The sequence below is a fragment of the Halichoeres trimaculatus genome, unplaced genomic scaffold (assembly GCF_033239565.1).
Source record: "Halichoeres trimaculatus isolate MK-OKI-2021-1 unplaced genomic scaffold, fHalTri1.1 fHalTri1_scaffold_13, whole genome shotgun sequence".
NCBI classification, from domain to species: domain Eukaryota; kingdom Metazoa; phylum Chordata; class Actinopteri; order Labriformes; family Labridae; genus Halichoeres; species Halichoeres trimaculatus.
In genome coordinates this window covers 13,735,710-13,752,336 of record NW_027437191.1, presented here as the reverse complement: position 1 = coordinate 13,752,336, position 16,627 = coordinate 13,735,710, and the positions used below count along the sequence as shown (strand labels likewise).

At 38.9% G+C, this 16,627-nt stretch overlaps 1 protein-coding gene across 3 annotated transcripts in view; it reads left to right on the top strand.

Annotated features, from left to right (window-relative positions):
* Positions 1-2,746: 2,746 nt before the first annotated feature.
* klhl29 (kelch like family member 29) overlaps positions 2,747-16,627 on the top strand; it is a 182,681-nt gene continuing 168,800 nt past the window's right edge. Inside the window, exons 1-2 of one of the 3 annotated variants that reach the window (XM_074684735.1) lie at positions 2,747-3,024; positions 13,822-13,890. The gene's annotated coding sequence lies outside the window, so the exon portion shown is untranslated. Of the gene's footprint in view, positions 3,025-13,821; positions 13,896-16,627 lie in introns of all 3 variants that reach the window. The other 2 variants (XM_074684736.1, XM_074684737.1) reach the window with 2 other exon arrangements.

Sequence of the window (16,627 nt, the reverse complement as noted above, 5' to 3'; positions counted from 1 at the left end):
CTGTTGATTTACATTTAAAAAAATAATTTCCCCAAAAGGTCACATATAATTTGAATTTAAAAAGAATAATGCAAAAACTTCACAGTTTCACAAAATCATGTCTTTTGTGCAAAATTAAAACTATTACTTTTCAAGACTCCATTAGATTCCATCTAATTGGACATCAAGCACTTTTGGATATGTCTTTGTTGTCACTAAAGATACAGATACTTAAGGAATTTGATTAATTACTCAAAGGTTTCTAATCCCCCCGCACATCTTGTATTGCATTGTCATCAGCTGTGGAGTTGAGCTGAACACCATTTTCATCCCACAGACAATTCAAACAAATACTAGCCGCGATTGTGTGCTTTAGTAGATTAGTTGACACTGTTGTACATCATTTCACATGCTACCTTGGCTAACAGGTTCTGTTGAAAGACTCCTAAAATTACCGCAAACTAGAATTGGACTCCTGATAAGGCCCACTATCTCCTCTCCTTATAGTGTGACATTTTGATGAAACGCAGGCTTACCCAGGAGTTGAGAGCACTCAAGTCTCTTACCCAGACACTCTGGCAAGATACTGAAATTACACAGGGTGATATTTATTATCTTTCTTATGAGTGCTATGGGACTTCATTCACTTTTAAAACAAGACCATGAAAATCCACAGATCACAACAAAGTGAAGGCTTCACATCAACAGTTTGAATGTTTATCTTCATCTTTTACAGGGGTTAAATAGATAAACACCTTTTAAATGGTGTGATGAAAATAAATACATTAACTGAAGGACACAGCTCAAACTGAAGTTGTCTTTGGATTCTATGGTAAAGCACTTTAAAGTATTTCCTCTTAAGATCTTAGAGTAAATAGTGTCATTTTAACAGCCTTTAATTTAACTTATTTGTAAATAAAGACCTTAAAATAGTCACACAGTTGTCATCAATTACAGTCCCTCATTGAGATATTAAATCACTATGTTTGTAGAGTCTACAAATAAGGTTTCATTGGCTTTAAAAAGTCAAACTCCTGTGTTTACGAACTTTTGAGGTGCAGGGTGATTAAATTTAGATATTTAGATTATTGTCAGTAAAACTTCACAGAGCTATAACTAATATGCAGAATTTTGTACATCATTAAAAAAACTTTTCCTAATGTATTCAGAGGTAATTCATCAACAACATAAAAAAAACTTACTGAAAATGCAGTCTGGTATAGTTTTACTAGGAAACGTTGGAGTTTAAATGATCATCAGGCACTTATTTTTGGCTAATTAAATAATTTGCTTTACCATTAGAATTAACTATAACAGAAACGTTCAGTGCTAATTTGTGCTACGCAATATTTAAATATAATTTCTTATGTCATGCTTTTGAGTATGATTCTTTTCCTAATTCATGAGCATTAATTTTAATTCAAGGTCCACTATAAATCTAGTAACAGTGATAATTGTAAGTCCTTAGATATAGAATCATCAAAACAGTCAGTAGCAGGTAACTCAGGTCACAGGCTGGGGAGATTTCAAAACAAACTGCTGACTCAGAAGGTTTTGTTACAACATTACAAAACAATGCCAGAGATTCTTCTCCCATTAAATTTATGATATTTCAGAGTGGGCTACTTATATAGTAAACAAAGATTTTGTTCTGCTTCACTGACTCAGAAAATCATGCTAGAAACCCAGGACTTTTAGACTTAAACAATGTTATTCAGTTCATCAATCAATGATTCAGATGTGAAAATGACCTAAATTAAGGTCCTAGTAATGGGCAGAGCTAAAGTCATATCTGAATATGAACCAATAAAATGTTCTATCATGTTCTGTCTTCTCAATGAATAAATAAATGAATAAATAAACAAAAGAAACAAAAGTCAATCAAATATCCTGCACATCTCCAGTTGAGCATTAATCAAGTAAAAACACCTGTGAGAGTCTCCTATGGGAGCAGGAAGGTGACACCATAACAGTATAACAATGGATATTTATTTCTCCTTTGATGGTGACCAGGAAAGCTCAAGTGGGTGATAATAAGTGCCAGTCTTTAACATATAGTTGCCAAATGTCTGTCGAAAAGTTTGGGTTGTTTAGTTGTTTGAGTTGCAAGTTGCTTAGCAAGCATGAAAGGAACTGCTCGAGTGCCCATGCCAAATCGTCTCAAAGGATATGCACTAACAATTAATTTACATCTAAACTTTTGGGCATTTTTGGCACTTCTTATTTATTTATTTATTTATTTATTTATTTATTTATTTATTTATTTATTTATTTATTTATCTATCTATCTATTTATCTATTAATTGTGAGGCCAAATCACATTCTCAATCATGGCCTTGGAAAAACGCTCATTTAAGCAAAAGGGACATCCTTTTTTTTTTTCTTTGTAAACTTTTAATCCAGAGAGGGAGGGTGTACAATAAAAGACTGATTTGTAACCAGAGACAAGATGTGGCCAGTGTATAACTGCTGGTAGGATGAATATGCATTCCCCCCTCTAAGAAAAAAGAAGAAGCTTTCATTGGAGGATTAGTATTTTGAAATGTGACATTTAAAACATTTAACTGCGTATTTATCTCTTTCTTATGAATTTAACCTCCTGAGACACCATCGGAGGTTCGTGCCAAGGCTCCACTGACGCTGTGCTGATGGGACACCTCTGTAGGTGCATACAGTTACGCGTAGTGACTACTGGAGGCGCTGTAGGGCTTGTGTGAGCCAATCACAATGAAAAGGGCGGAGCAGCATCGTGAAAAAGTGGCCACACGGTGTGCCTGTCCGTTCTAACACTCACTCACATCTCAGATCAGCTCCGCAAGACGCGTCTGCCAAGTCCAAGCCACTACAACCGGTGACGTGCAGCACGGAGCACAGACAGGACATTTACCAACCAGCACACAGCCCCCACCAGCATGCACTGTTGTTCCTTTTTGCTGTAAAATGCAACAGTCGACTATTCGGGATAGAAACAGCGATCATTCATGAGCAGCGTTGCAGCAAAACAAGAACAAACACCGGGGACAGGAGCGGCGAGCGGCCGGCGAGGTAAGCGCTCTGTCGGTGCAGGTACAAGCAGCCACCACGCTGACTCCGGTGGCCGCTTGTCTTTGTTTTGTGTCGGACAGGAGGGTTTGGACAGCACGCGGGCACCTGTCCTACAGTGAATGCATAAGAGGACCATTAGTTTCACTGCCACCCTTTCCCGAGGACCACAGCCTACCAAACGATGTGTGCGGTGCTCAGGTCGTGCACACGCGCTCCTGTAAAGACGGATGGAGAAATTAACTTTACGTTTTGGCTCGTGACATGAAACGAAAGGGTTTGAAATGTGATCTGAAAAGGATAGGAAAAAGTCAGCCCTGGAAACATGGATGATTTATCAATGTATGAAAAAGCAGGATGTATTCTCCTTATTTTTTAATTATATCCATTTTACACTGAAATGATCTTTATTCTATCATAAAGCCATAAATTATGGATTTTAAAAACCGTAAAAGTGAAGCAGTCGTTCAACCATCATTAAGCAATGTTATGATGTGGTCCTACTTCCACCCCAGATGTGATTTTTACATCCCTCTAATTGTTATCCTGAATTCGCAGAGCAAAACTTATACCCAGTTTCTTGTTTTATCCATACCCTGTAGTGTTACAAAAATCTTTCCTTTCTCCATGAGAACACAACTTGTAGCGGATCCTCATCCTCGAGATAACAAAGCCTTCCTCCTCCTCCTCAGTCCCATGTGTTGTTACAGTGAAGTGCTGTACCCTTGGATGTGAAGTAGAGCTCTGGTTGTGAAGAACACTGTGCCTTTTCCTGGCACACAGTCACAGCTGAAGCTGAATCCAGCCATTTATTACTGCTGTCAATCGTCCCTGACAGTGTTTCTCTCTGAATCAGTACCCTCCATGTTTCAGTTATTTCCTGGCAAGTGTGAAGGTGTTAATGAAAGAATGAGGTTGGTACTAGTCAGGGTATTATCACATGAAATCTAAGCTCCATATTTAGCACAGTTTACTATCAACCCTCATACCAAACTATGCATGGGTCTTGGCACTTGTTCCTGTTTACAAGTGTGATGCTATATTTAACTGGATGCGGTTTGTATGCATGTGTTACTACTCCTTAACGGATGAACCCTAGAGTTGTTTTTGTAGTAACTGGTCGACCATGTGAGGCGGGAGCAAGACACTCTCTCCCACAGATGACATTTGAAAACCTGGCAGGCTATCATGAATCAAGGCGGGGATTAAGGGCTTTAGTCCTAGTTCTCCCTGAACAGGCAGGCGGCTCTACGCTCGATGATGTAACACAATGCATTTGCTTCAGAGCCCGAGCCGTTTAGCAGGGGTCTACTCGGCTCATCTGCTGCTTCTGCTGGATAATTGTCTCCCCATATTTATATTGAGCAGTCACTGTAGGTGGATGATTACGCAGCAGCATCAGCAGCAGTATACTGAGGTGTGAAATAGGTGTGTGAGCACCAGTACGCTGCCATGTTGTCAGGTAACTTGATGTTTTACAGTTTCTGAAGTTTTGGCAGGAGTCTGTGCTGTAAACTCAATCAATATGTCCGTAACATGTGGTTTATGTTTGCCTGGGGGATGATTTTGCTTTAGAAATTTATTTTCACATTAAAAAAGCAATTTATTGTTATAGTAGGCCACAAGAAAAATGCCTTTTTTTTCTTAAAGACAGCAAATTACAATGCTGTAGCTCAAGGCAGTTCATTTTTTTCATCAAATTCAATGTGAAAGAGCTCATTTTTTGTGTGTGGGGTTACATACATTTGACTTGTGTGATGTACCCTTAGCTGCGTATAAAATCAATATATTGTACAGTACATTCTTGTTCATGGGTTCTGATGCGTTCCTGTGCTTTACCTACGGTGATGCACTGTCGAGCAGAAGCTTAGGCTTAGACTGTATAGTCGTCGTCTTCCTGACGTTATCCGTCTGTCAGAAATATTGTCTCAATCTAACTTCAGCCAACCTTACATGAGTTAAAGAGGAAGAATTCAGGTGGTTCTCGAGCCTTCTTGCTAAAAGCTAGACATAGACCGATATGGATTTTTCCAGGCCAATATTAATACTGATTATTTGTAGTCAAAGAGGCTGATAACAAATATTTGAAGCCAATAATAATTTGCAGTTAAAGTGAAAATATTGGTGTCAAAATTTTTAACAATACAAACTCCAACACTTAACTTCATTCAAATACCTTTAAGCATGAGTTTATTAGAGCAGCTCCCAGGCTTAGCAGCATGTTTTATAAAGTTAAAAGGAAAACTTAAAAAAAAAATTGCTAAAGTTTCTACAGTAAACAAAGTTTTCCAAAGTTTCATTGTAACTGCAATAACTGTAATAATTGCACTGCTGATTGGCTCAGTCCCAAGCCATGGCTCTGCTTGTAACCAATCAGATGGTACTGTGGGTGGGACAGTGCTGGGGATTGAGGAGTGACTGCAGACAGTGGAGCGGCTGCATCAGAGCTGCAACCACGCAGTTTTAAATTTGTTTCCTATCACCCGTTGGATTAAACAAAAGGCCGATGCGCCTCAAAATGCTAAATACCGGCCCCGATAATCGATCCGTCCGTAATAAAAGCTACAGTGTGTCTGCCTGTCAGTCAAGACAGCAGTGCCTCTAATTGTACAAAACTTGCAATCTTAATATCTTCTGAGCTACAAGTTTTTTTTTCTTTATTTAAATAGTCCCTGTACAGCTTATGTTGGGAAATAAGCTGTTGTTACCAAACTAATTTCTTGTTAACTTCAGGGGAAATTGGCTTTTTTGAAAGGTTGGGTTCATGGTTTCCTGTATTTTTCCAGCCAACCTCAAATGAACACCACAGACTGTATAATTAATGGAGGTAGTCTGCCCGACGTCACCCATCTGCTTCTGAAACAGATTTTTTAAGCAAATTGGCTATTGGGGCCATACTGGAATTAAAGGGTGGCTTCGAGTACAGCTATAGAGCTGAACTGTGCCTCTGATTGGGCAAGCTCGCGATCTTAATATCCTCTGTACTGCTGAGTTAGAAAAAACTTCATTCCCTTTTGTGCGTGCCGATAGTGAAATTAGTGATTCAGACAGGAAATAGTTTTTTTTTAAACCACGCTGTAGATATGTTTATTTCTGCTGTTAATACTGCTTGTTTTTGGCTTGGTGTGTATGTGAATTCCAGTACTTCTGGAGCCAGCCTCAAGCGGACACTCGAGAAACAGCAGTGCATGGGGCAAAAGGCCATGAGTGAATGCTGTGATTCTTGAGCTCTATAGAGATCAGTGAACTATGAAAGGCCGTCTCTTGAGCTGCCCTCTTCAACACAGTCTCTGAAGGACCCGTGATGCTGGTATCATTTTCTAAAAAGCTTTGAGTTCCCCTGTACAGAGACCTAAATGGTCTCAAAAAGCACTGAGCGCTAACCCTTCTCCACCTGTGACTTTTATGATAGTACTGGACATTTTAAATCAAGATTTTGTTCATTCTTAGATAAATGCAGCCATAGCTCAATACACAATATATTCCTGTATCTGAGTGGGAGAAATTTGAAGTAAAATATTCATTTTAACTTGACTTTCTTTTTTTTTACTGTAAAAAAAAAAATAAAAAAAATCAAAACCCATTCATAAACTCTATGTCTGTGTTGTAGCCCTGTGTAATGGTGTTATCATGGCCTTGATATTCCAAATTCCCCCTTTTGTTATCCAGCAAAATGCAATTTCCTGCAGTATTTATGAATATTACTTGTCTTGCAAAATGGAGACCAGTTGGCCTTTCAATTAAGAGAATGACCACACTTTCAATGCCCATACAAGTAGTTCATCCACTGAACATCTCTGGGGGTGCTGGGTGAACGATTATGTCTGGACTTCGGTCTGTGATACTTTGTCTTGGGGCCAGTGCAGTGAGCGGCTCTATGGGGGGCAGATTAAGCCTATTAGCTCCACATGATGCCATGGTGGCTTTCCTTCGTGGATGGAGGAGAGAGGAGAGGGAAAGGAATGAGGAATTTTTTTTTTTATCTCTCATCTCAAAACCTGAAATTCATCAGCCATAAGTGTTAAGTGTTTCCATACACTCCCATCAAGCATGGCTGCATTGTTATTTTCCCCTGACATCTACTTTATGAACCCCTGTCATTTCAGTAAGGTTTATTTTGACATCTGATCTCTACTTCGAAGTAAATATCATCTATAATGAAACACAAAATCTATTGTTGGTATGTCTGGGCTGTTAAATATGCAGAATATATCAGTCATTATCAGAGAGTGCACTGGGCCATAGAAGGACCTGGATATATTATGTAATAATTTATTTGAAATTGAATAATTGAATCAGCCGGGACGAGAAGCAGAGCTCTAAAGAGGCCTGATGGAGCAGCCCTGTCTGCCTGAGGCAAACCAGACTTAAGATTACTTCAAGTAAAAACAAATTTAGTCACTGGATTCACTTAAACTTATTCCTTCCTTCTTTTCTAAACAAATTGATAGTAGATGTATATCTTTCTAGAAATGACATAGTTTTATTTGTGTGCATCAGGTGATAACAGAACTCCCTGATTCTCCCTGATGTAGTTTATTTGAGCAATCTGCTCCAGCCTCAGATGTAAAACTATATCATCTGTCCTAGCAAAAACTAAACTTGAATGTGTAATTGATTCCTGGTTAAGAGGAAAGAGAACAGAGTAATTTGGGGTACACTCTGTGCATATGAGTTTGAAGGTGGCTTTTGAGTTAAGGAAACAAATTACATCTTTGAAGAAAACGTGATGTGCATCTGTAAAGCACCATTTCTACATTCTGTATTCCTTAACGTATTCTTCCAAAGACTGTATAAACTATTGGCCTCATTCCGAACTCATCATGCTGTGCTGGTTGCTCTCTAGTGTTGATTCATTCAACATTATTTTCAGCATTATATTTTTCCTGTTTAAATACCTGCAGTGAGTTGACAAGGGTCATTATTTAGAATAAACTGTATAAACCTGTCAGAAAATGCATTGAGAGAGCAGGTTTTGTTTTCCTGACTATACCCCTGCTGTCTCTCAGGGGTCTGGCGGTTGCCATTAATAACACAGGTTGCTGTTACTGGAGTAATTGGGTCATGTAAACATTAAAATCAGTCACATAGTGTTAGTGTGTGTTGTTAAGGAACAGAAGAATTCCTTAGTTTTTTGTTGAAATACATCTTAGTTACTTTACTCAACCTGTCCTCTGTTTCAAAGTGAATCAATCAAATTTTAATGTTTAAATCTGAAATATTATACTTTTCTGTAGACACTCATGAAGGATAGGGGTGTTCAAAAAATTGATTGTTGATTATGTTAAGGATGAGTATGGATCGATCATTAAATTTCTAAAAACCAGTTACATGCTATAACAACTTCTAGCATTGTTCACAAACAGAGAAAAGGCTGCTCCGCTGTTTCTGGCTTTAAAAGAACGTTATCTCTGTGACCCACAGGATGCTGTCCTCATGTGCTGGCTAAAGCATTATGAGAATGAATACGTTAATAACATGTTGAAATCAGCTCTGTGTATCCCTCTGTAGTCTCAGAATTGGACACAAGAAGAGCTAGCGAAAATTTAGGTCAAAGATTGTCTATAATGTGTGAGAACTCACTCTGAAGCTACTTTTGAAAACCAAACAAATACAGAGCGGTCACTCTGTCACTATTTCTGAAACCCTACTATGAATTGCTTTAATTTAAAGACAGCGCACACAGCATGTCCTGCCATTTACATATTTGGTTTCCTATCCTGCCTCACTGGAGCTGTACAGCACAGTCTGTGACAACATGTGATGTGATTCAAACATGATGCGACTAGTTTGACAGCTTACGTTTGTCTTGTGTTTCTGCTGAGCCTCGCAGCACACTGGATTGATTCTATCACTTTCTTTCTTTAGATGATTCAAGTCAGGTGAAGTAGTCATAAAGTTTGAGACAAAATAAACATTTTAATGACGGGGAAAAACAAGAGACTGTCATGTAAGTGTGTGATATTTATATTTGTAGTCTTGCACCATATCATCGGAGTTGTGTTTATGTCCCCTAGTTGATTTCTGTGTTCTATAGTATTTAATCTAGTAAAGCTACAACAAGTTTTGCTATTTGAGTTTAGTTGTCATGAAGGTGCAAGTGATTAAACAGCTGTGAACACACACAGTTTCAAAGCTGCAGTTTTGTTCTAAAGAACAAAAACCTCCAAATGTGGACATTTATTTGCAAATATGAATATGTTTTTAAAAAAAAATCTAGTAACAAGTACATCACTCAGGAAGTGCTATGAGTTGTTTCCCAACCAAAGAAAATTATTTCAGCAACTGATTTTTTTTTTTAATGGTGCAATAACTTTTTGGGTGTCAAATCGTAACCAAATTGAATTGGGAAATCAGACCACCCCTGACAAAGGAAATTGTTTTTTGCCTGCTCTCTGCGCATGTGTTGTTTGTTTTAGACATTTTGCTGTGGTAAAGTGTGCCTCAGATTAAAACCTCAATTGGCATTTTTATATTTGAACATTTACTATTGCTCTATCCATACCATGCTTCACCACACATAAACTCATTAAGGATAAAAAAACCTTTGAGTCTGTGTGGTCAATCCTCAGGCTGTAGTTGCACCTGTTAAAGGTCATTTAACAGTGTGACTATCGAGCTGGAGATGGAGTCAGAGGTAATGGGACATCATCCATGTTAGGTTTTTGATGATGGGTCTCAATCTCTCAGGTCCTAATTGGTCTCTGCTGATTGCGGAGCCTTCTGATTAAGAAATGACATTAAAATTGGTGCATCATGATTCCACGTGTTTATCACCGTGAGATAGCTCCTTCAATCAATTGATTAAAGTCAGATAATTTATGGCTGGGCTTTAGTTCGTCAAGTTAACTATAACTGACGTGATGCAACTTTTCCCCTTCACACTGCTGGATGCAGCCTCTGCGCCAAGGAAGAGGCAGTGGCTTGATGTTTGTTTATAGTATGCCTTTTGTCTAAGTAGCACTGACCATTTGAGTAAAATTGATGCCTTCTGCGTTCACCTGCACACTGTAACTGAAGCCAAACAGCATAAAGACTCTGATGATACAAAAATGAGCTTTGAAAAGAAGTTCACTTTCCCTCATGATGACAGTCTTGAAACGGTCTGCATTTTCACTTTCCACTGCATTATGGGGCTTCTAGAAATGTAATTGGTTCTTTAACAGCAAGACAATCACAAGGAAAATGGTATTAGATTCATACTGCTGAAGTAAACCAAAGCGAAAATTTTGCGTAATTTCCCATCTACTTTTCAGCTGAGACTTTGGAGAGACTGACCATCCCAGATGTAAAACACTGCATACACTGCATTATTTCCTAGAGTCGCATATGCATCATCACTAGTCAGTTATGAAGTTCATTGAAACAAGACACAGAATCAGACCTGTAATATTAAGCCCATAGGGAAGTTAATGAACTATTCTGCCATGAAACTGTTGAAGTCCTCCTTTAACTGTGTTCATAATCCAATACTTTTCCTATGTACAGTTTCAGCTCATACTTCTGAAAAACAAGAGGAAACAATGATCAGTTTTATAAAAATTACAATGAAATGGGTATATAACTGGGTAAAGGAGTTTTTGACTTTTTATTAAATCAACCCCATGTTGTCATTGGGTAATGTAGAGAAATGTCTTTGAAGTTTGAATTAGTACATCATACTGGTATACATATTCAGATTACAGAAAAGTGAAAGCAGAAATCAGTGGGATAAGATCTTTTACAAATTCATGGTTTGTTTAGTTGAGCTCTTAGCATTTGATCAAATTCCCTGAAGTATTTCTTTGATAGATGTATTAGATGTATGCGTCAAAACCTTAACAGCTTTTAGCACATTAAGGGGTAGCAAAAAATTTGGTGTCTTCAAGCAACCTTCAGTGTTTTCATCACTGCATAAAGGAAGCCTTTTCCTCTTTATGTAGAACAAAATGTCTTCATATGCAATTTTTCTATCTTGAAGGAAAACAACAATCAAAACCATGTTTAGGAGACGCTTGACGTGTGTGACATGGTAGTGAAATAACTAACACATCAACAAGAACCATCTCCACATTACCCATTACCATCTCACTTTTGTGCAGCAGTTGGCCTGTGAACCCCTTGCTCATAGAATAGAATAGAATAGAATAGAATAGAATAGAATAGAATAAAATGGAACCGGTATTCCCTCTGATTCTGGGTTAGCACAGTTAACTTGTCTATCTTATCGGAGATAGATCTTACCAATAACGATGGATGGAAGGATAGGTCCATGTCGTCACTTCTTAGCTCTCACCTGAGAACCAGCACATCGTCCTCACCTCCTTCTCCTCACCTTGTGGGAAACATCAGGCCTTACACCAGTTAGCATCGACATGCTACAGGCTACTAACAGCTGAGTTCACATGTAAACAATGCAGCCATGGTTACATGTATGATCTCCCGACAAACACAGGACAAAAAGTAGTAAAAATATCACTGAAGCCACAAAAAGTTTGGTGTCCATGCACAACAAATGAGCCATACAAAGTAATGATCCACTCCGAATACAAAGATTACGAAAAAGAGACAAAAAAATTACAAGAAATGGACAAAGAAGAGAGAGCTGCTGCAAAACGCAGCCATAGCAAACAGGGCGGCGCCTAGCAACATGTATATGATACAGCTCTGCAGATCATCCTTGGATTGGTCAGCAATATTAGTGTTTTAATTTAAGACGGAGGATGCTTTGTTCCCTATTTTATGGAAATACATTTTGGGAGCACAACTTCAGAGGTGACTGTAAAAGCAGAGATATGTTTCAGAATATCACCACAACAAGGTGTGTAGATTAAACAGCTCATTTGGTGATCAAAGTCTTTCACGTGCTGACTTTTCATGCAGGTGCACACATGCAGTTTGAAAGGAAGACGAAATTTAAATTTCAGGGCTTTGCATTTTACCAGCTTGTCACCTGGTGTATATACATGATTGACAGAGCCTGGGCCAGCTGATGGCTGCTTTCACCAGTCCACTTTGGCCTGTTAGAAGATCAGAATCAGAAACAGGTTTTATTGTCAAGTGCATTTGCACATACAAGGAATTTGGCTGTATTGGTGCTTACAATCAACAAGGAAGTAACGTAAGACTAGCAACTACTTAATTAATACAGAAATATAAGCTATACACTCTGTAAAAAAGAATATAGAAAAAGTTAAGATATAAAAAATAAAAATTAAAGCAAAAGAATGTACAAGGTGCAAAGTGGAGCTGTGCAGTTTAAAGTCCAGTGGGTGTTAATGTAACGCATAAAGAGAAAGAAAATCACTCCCATGGGAAGAGTCAGGGTCGTGTGGGAGGAGGAGGGGTGGCAGAGACATTGTTCACCAGGCTGGAGGCAGAGGGGAAGAAAAAAGACCACATTGCCTATCAGCTTATTTCACATACTGTCATTGTTTTCTTTTGATGATGAGGTTTTTTTTCAGTGATTCTTGTCATTTTGTCATTTATTACCGCATCAACATTTCATTAAGTACCTGTGTGTGTCATAGCTGAAGAGAGTGTCTGCTCTGCTTCACTGCTGCTTCACTGCTGTCACTCCTCGGAGCATTCTCACTAAACTTTGGGTTGTACACTCAAGATACTGATTGTAGTGTGGGTTTTCTTTGAAGCTAGTTTGTTTTTTGCCAGAAGCTGGGCACATGAAGTAAAGAAAGTAACAGATTTTCAGAATCAGAAGTCGTGTCCCTGAGCCATTGATCTTAAAAAGCCACTAGTCCAGTTTAAATGTAGCTTGATGTCATCCTTTGTTCTTGGACCATGTTTATCTTTTTCTCTCTTGTAGGCTTCCTGTTTTACTTTCATTGAAGTAATCGAAATTATGTTTTTTTTTTCATTTCCTTGAATGACTTTGGAGAACCCTCAAACAAGTACATGAACAAACTGGATGGGTTGAGTGGGTAGACAGAGAAAAGCTGAAATCTCAGTGATCCTGGAGAAGAATGAGTTCAAAGGTTACTCTGTCTTTAAATATCAACAAGGCTGCACTTCACTCTGGGATATAAAGACCAGACAAATTAATATCCTTAACTGAAAGCTTAACTGAATCCGTGATGTATTTTTTATTTTACTTTAATCAGGCCATATTTTGCTCTAATAAGGAAAGTCTTCCTGTATACATGATTGCCTTGTACAAAGAAAATTCCATTTTACTCTGTTTTCCAAACAGAAGCCGACTCTCTCATACACACACAGACACACACAAAGCCTGAGATGTGGTGACACCAAAGGCTGCCACCGCAGATGAGTCACATGATTGCTGTTTTTTTTCCCCAACACCAGTGCTATTGTTATATTTGACAATGAAATCTTTTGAAGTATCATCTCCGATGCAAACCCTTTCCTTTGTCTAAATCTTAAAATGAGAAGAGCTTTCACTCTCAGGTATATGGTTGTTGACATTTTTTATTTCCACTGAGGAATTCTTTCATTACCAACTCTTAAGAGCTTTGCTAACTTCAACCATATGCCTTCAGTTTGACCTTCTCCACAGCCGAATTATCCACCACTGGCCTCTTATTTTCTCTTAGGGCAGTTGGAGAGAAGCATGAATATCTGTGGTGTAAATTCTCTCGTAACTAGACCAAAGAATATGCTAATAAAGCCCATAATGAAGATTGTTTCTCACAAAAATGTTCCCTTTCTCTGTCTCTTTGAATGAAAGCATGCGTTCATGAACAGATGGCAAGCACAAGAGTTATAGGGGCAAAATCAAAGACTTTTTCCATTTAGTTTTCAACCTAAAGCCTCATCACATTTATCTTTTTTTAACTGTTTCTGCAGGTGCAGACATTGATACTCTTAGGATCTCATTTGTCTGTGATGATCGTCCTCATCCACCAGAGACCAAAGGTAGGGTAAGCATTGAAAAGCTTATTATGCCCAATAAACATTTTATTAAACCACAGACAAACCACACTGTGTGGTACAAAAGCACAATAAAATGAGTCATGTCCTGTCTCACTGGCATATTATTCTCCCATGGAAACCATTTGGACAATTGTTACATTGTTGTTCAGTTTAAAACCCTTTTAACCAATGAATGTTAACTTGACTCTATGATTTCTCTAAATATACTAACTTTTTACTATCTGAGAGCACTCGATTGTTTGATTCTCTGCTCATTGTGTGTACAGGCTGTGCAGTGTTGGCCTGCTTTAGTGGGACATTGATTGTCAGACATTATTTGATATACTGCCTCATTAATTCTGCCTGACTTCCCTGCTGTGTCCACAAAATGAGCTCTGTCTGGCTTTGTTTCTCTTCCTGCAAACATCTCACAATTCTGTCAGCCAGTAAGACCAGGTCAGCCTCTCAGTAGATTTGGGACAGAGGAGGGCTGGAGAGGTAGGATTACTCCTGGGGCATGCTCAGGACCCCAGGAATGCACAGACCCCTCTGGTGGTCTACTTACTGCTGATGAAATAGAATTGAATTAATGGGGTTGCTCACAGCGAGGACTGATTAGGGTGACACGCCGCCTTTGATCCCGGGCGGGGTGACAGGGTGCACAGGCACTTGGATGGGGGTTGGGATTGGCTTTGTTTTGGTGTGTTAGTGTGTCTATCTAGTTAATGTTCGGCGATGTGGCCTCAAATCAATTCTACAACAAATGAAACATTTCACATTGATGAAGGTTATTGAATTTTTTCATGTTGCAACAAATAATGTGTTTAAACAAGGCACACAGTATTTTTTTTTTGAAACAAGCTGCTCTGTATTCTCGTTGTTTGAGTTCTACCTTACGATTTTCCATGATTCAGCCGTGACCACAAATGTGATTATTTTAAGGAATCAGTACAGCATTGATAGAAATTTTAGGAAGTCATCACAAAATTAAAAGAGAAAGAAAGATAACGTCCAGAAGAGGCAAAATTATATTGGTCAGAGGTTCTGATTGTCTGCTTTTGATTAATTTTCAATAAATTGAGCTACTGTCGGTCCCTAAGCAGTAAATCTCTGATGAAAAAAGCGTGTTATGTGTTCTGCTTGCATGGGTTCAACCCCCTCACCGTTGGTCTGGGAAATCATTCCATGGCATTTCTGCCCAGGGAACTCTTCTATGGAAGCCTGTGTGGCTCAAAGCTGTTGTGGTCAATAATTATTATTATTATTAATAATAATAAAATAATGATAATAATAATAGTAGTTATCATTATATTGTATAGCACTTTTCAAAGTTCTCAAAGACACTTGACAGAATGCATGTAAGCATAAAAAGATACATGTAAAACAGAGCACAATAACACAATGATTTAAGCACAATTAAAGACATTTAAAAACAATCCTGAAAGGTGGGGAAAGGAGGTTACAGTTAGAAGGGTGAAGACTACAGAGTATGGGCTTCATGGGGATGAAGCAGGTCAGTAAGACAGTGAGGGGCCAGATTAAAGAGGCCGCTGGTAAAAGGACTTTGAACTGGATGCGGTAGGGAACAGGGAGCCAGTGGAGGATGTGAAGGACGGGGGTGATGTGATCATGGAGTGAAAGTGGTTGAGCAGATGGTCAGCTAAATTCTGAATGAACTGCAGTTTGAGGAAGAACCTTATAAGAGGCTATTGCAGTAGTACATTCTGGGTGGCATGTATGAGGGTTTTGGCAGCAAAGAAGGGGAGTAGTGGGCAAGTACGGGATATGTTTTTAAGATGAAAGAAAGCTGTTTTGGAGATGTAATTAACATGTTGTTCCAAGGTGAGTCCATAATAACGCCCAGATTTCAGAGCTGGGATGATGGAGTGAGGCTGGTGTTGTCGACAGTAAGGGAGAATTCCTAAGAGGCTGTAGTGAGGGATTTTGGGCTGCTGATTAAAATGCAGCAATCACCTTTTTAAGACAGTTCCATTTGGAGTATGGTCCTGCAAGTGTTCAAAAAGTCTCACCTGAAGCTTGTGTGTGTACGTAAGAGCATTTAGTGTTTTTCCTGCATCATGTGTGGAAGTGTTATAACACAGCTCATAAACCCAGGATTGTTTGGCTTCCACTGGTGTTTACCACTTTATGGGCTCCTATGGATATTTGTGGTAAATTTTCCTAGTAGACAAGTTGATGAGGACCATTTGAGTGTAAAATGAACCCTGTAGCACTACCGCAGAGTGAAAGAATGTGAAAATAATCTGTTGGGTGTTAAAAAGTTACAAAATCCAACTGATGAAAAAAGCCCAGCTGTCTGCAATGGCTACTCCTTGAATTCTGACTTCCCCACATCCCAACTGTACTTTCTAACCAACTATCATAGATAGTAATAAAAATCATTGCCTGGTTTACTCTGCTGTTCATGTTTGGCATTTGGACAGACTGTTTGGACCGTAGACTGGCGCTGGCTGCTGGAATCATTCAGAGAGTCTCTGCATGCAAGAGCACCATAGAGCTGGCAGACGACCTGTTGCTTTAGATGCGGGGAAAGTTTTAGGTTGGTGATAAATAAATGCCTATAGGGGACTCTGCTGCAGTCATTTTGGGAGGAAATGACAACTTTATTTTTGTGGAAGTGCAGTTAATCCTAAAAGATGGGAGCAGTGACTGGAACCAAGCAGCCACCTGCTTTGGCCTGTCAGGAAGTACAGGGCCTCTCTGCAGAACTGACTTTGAC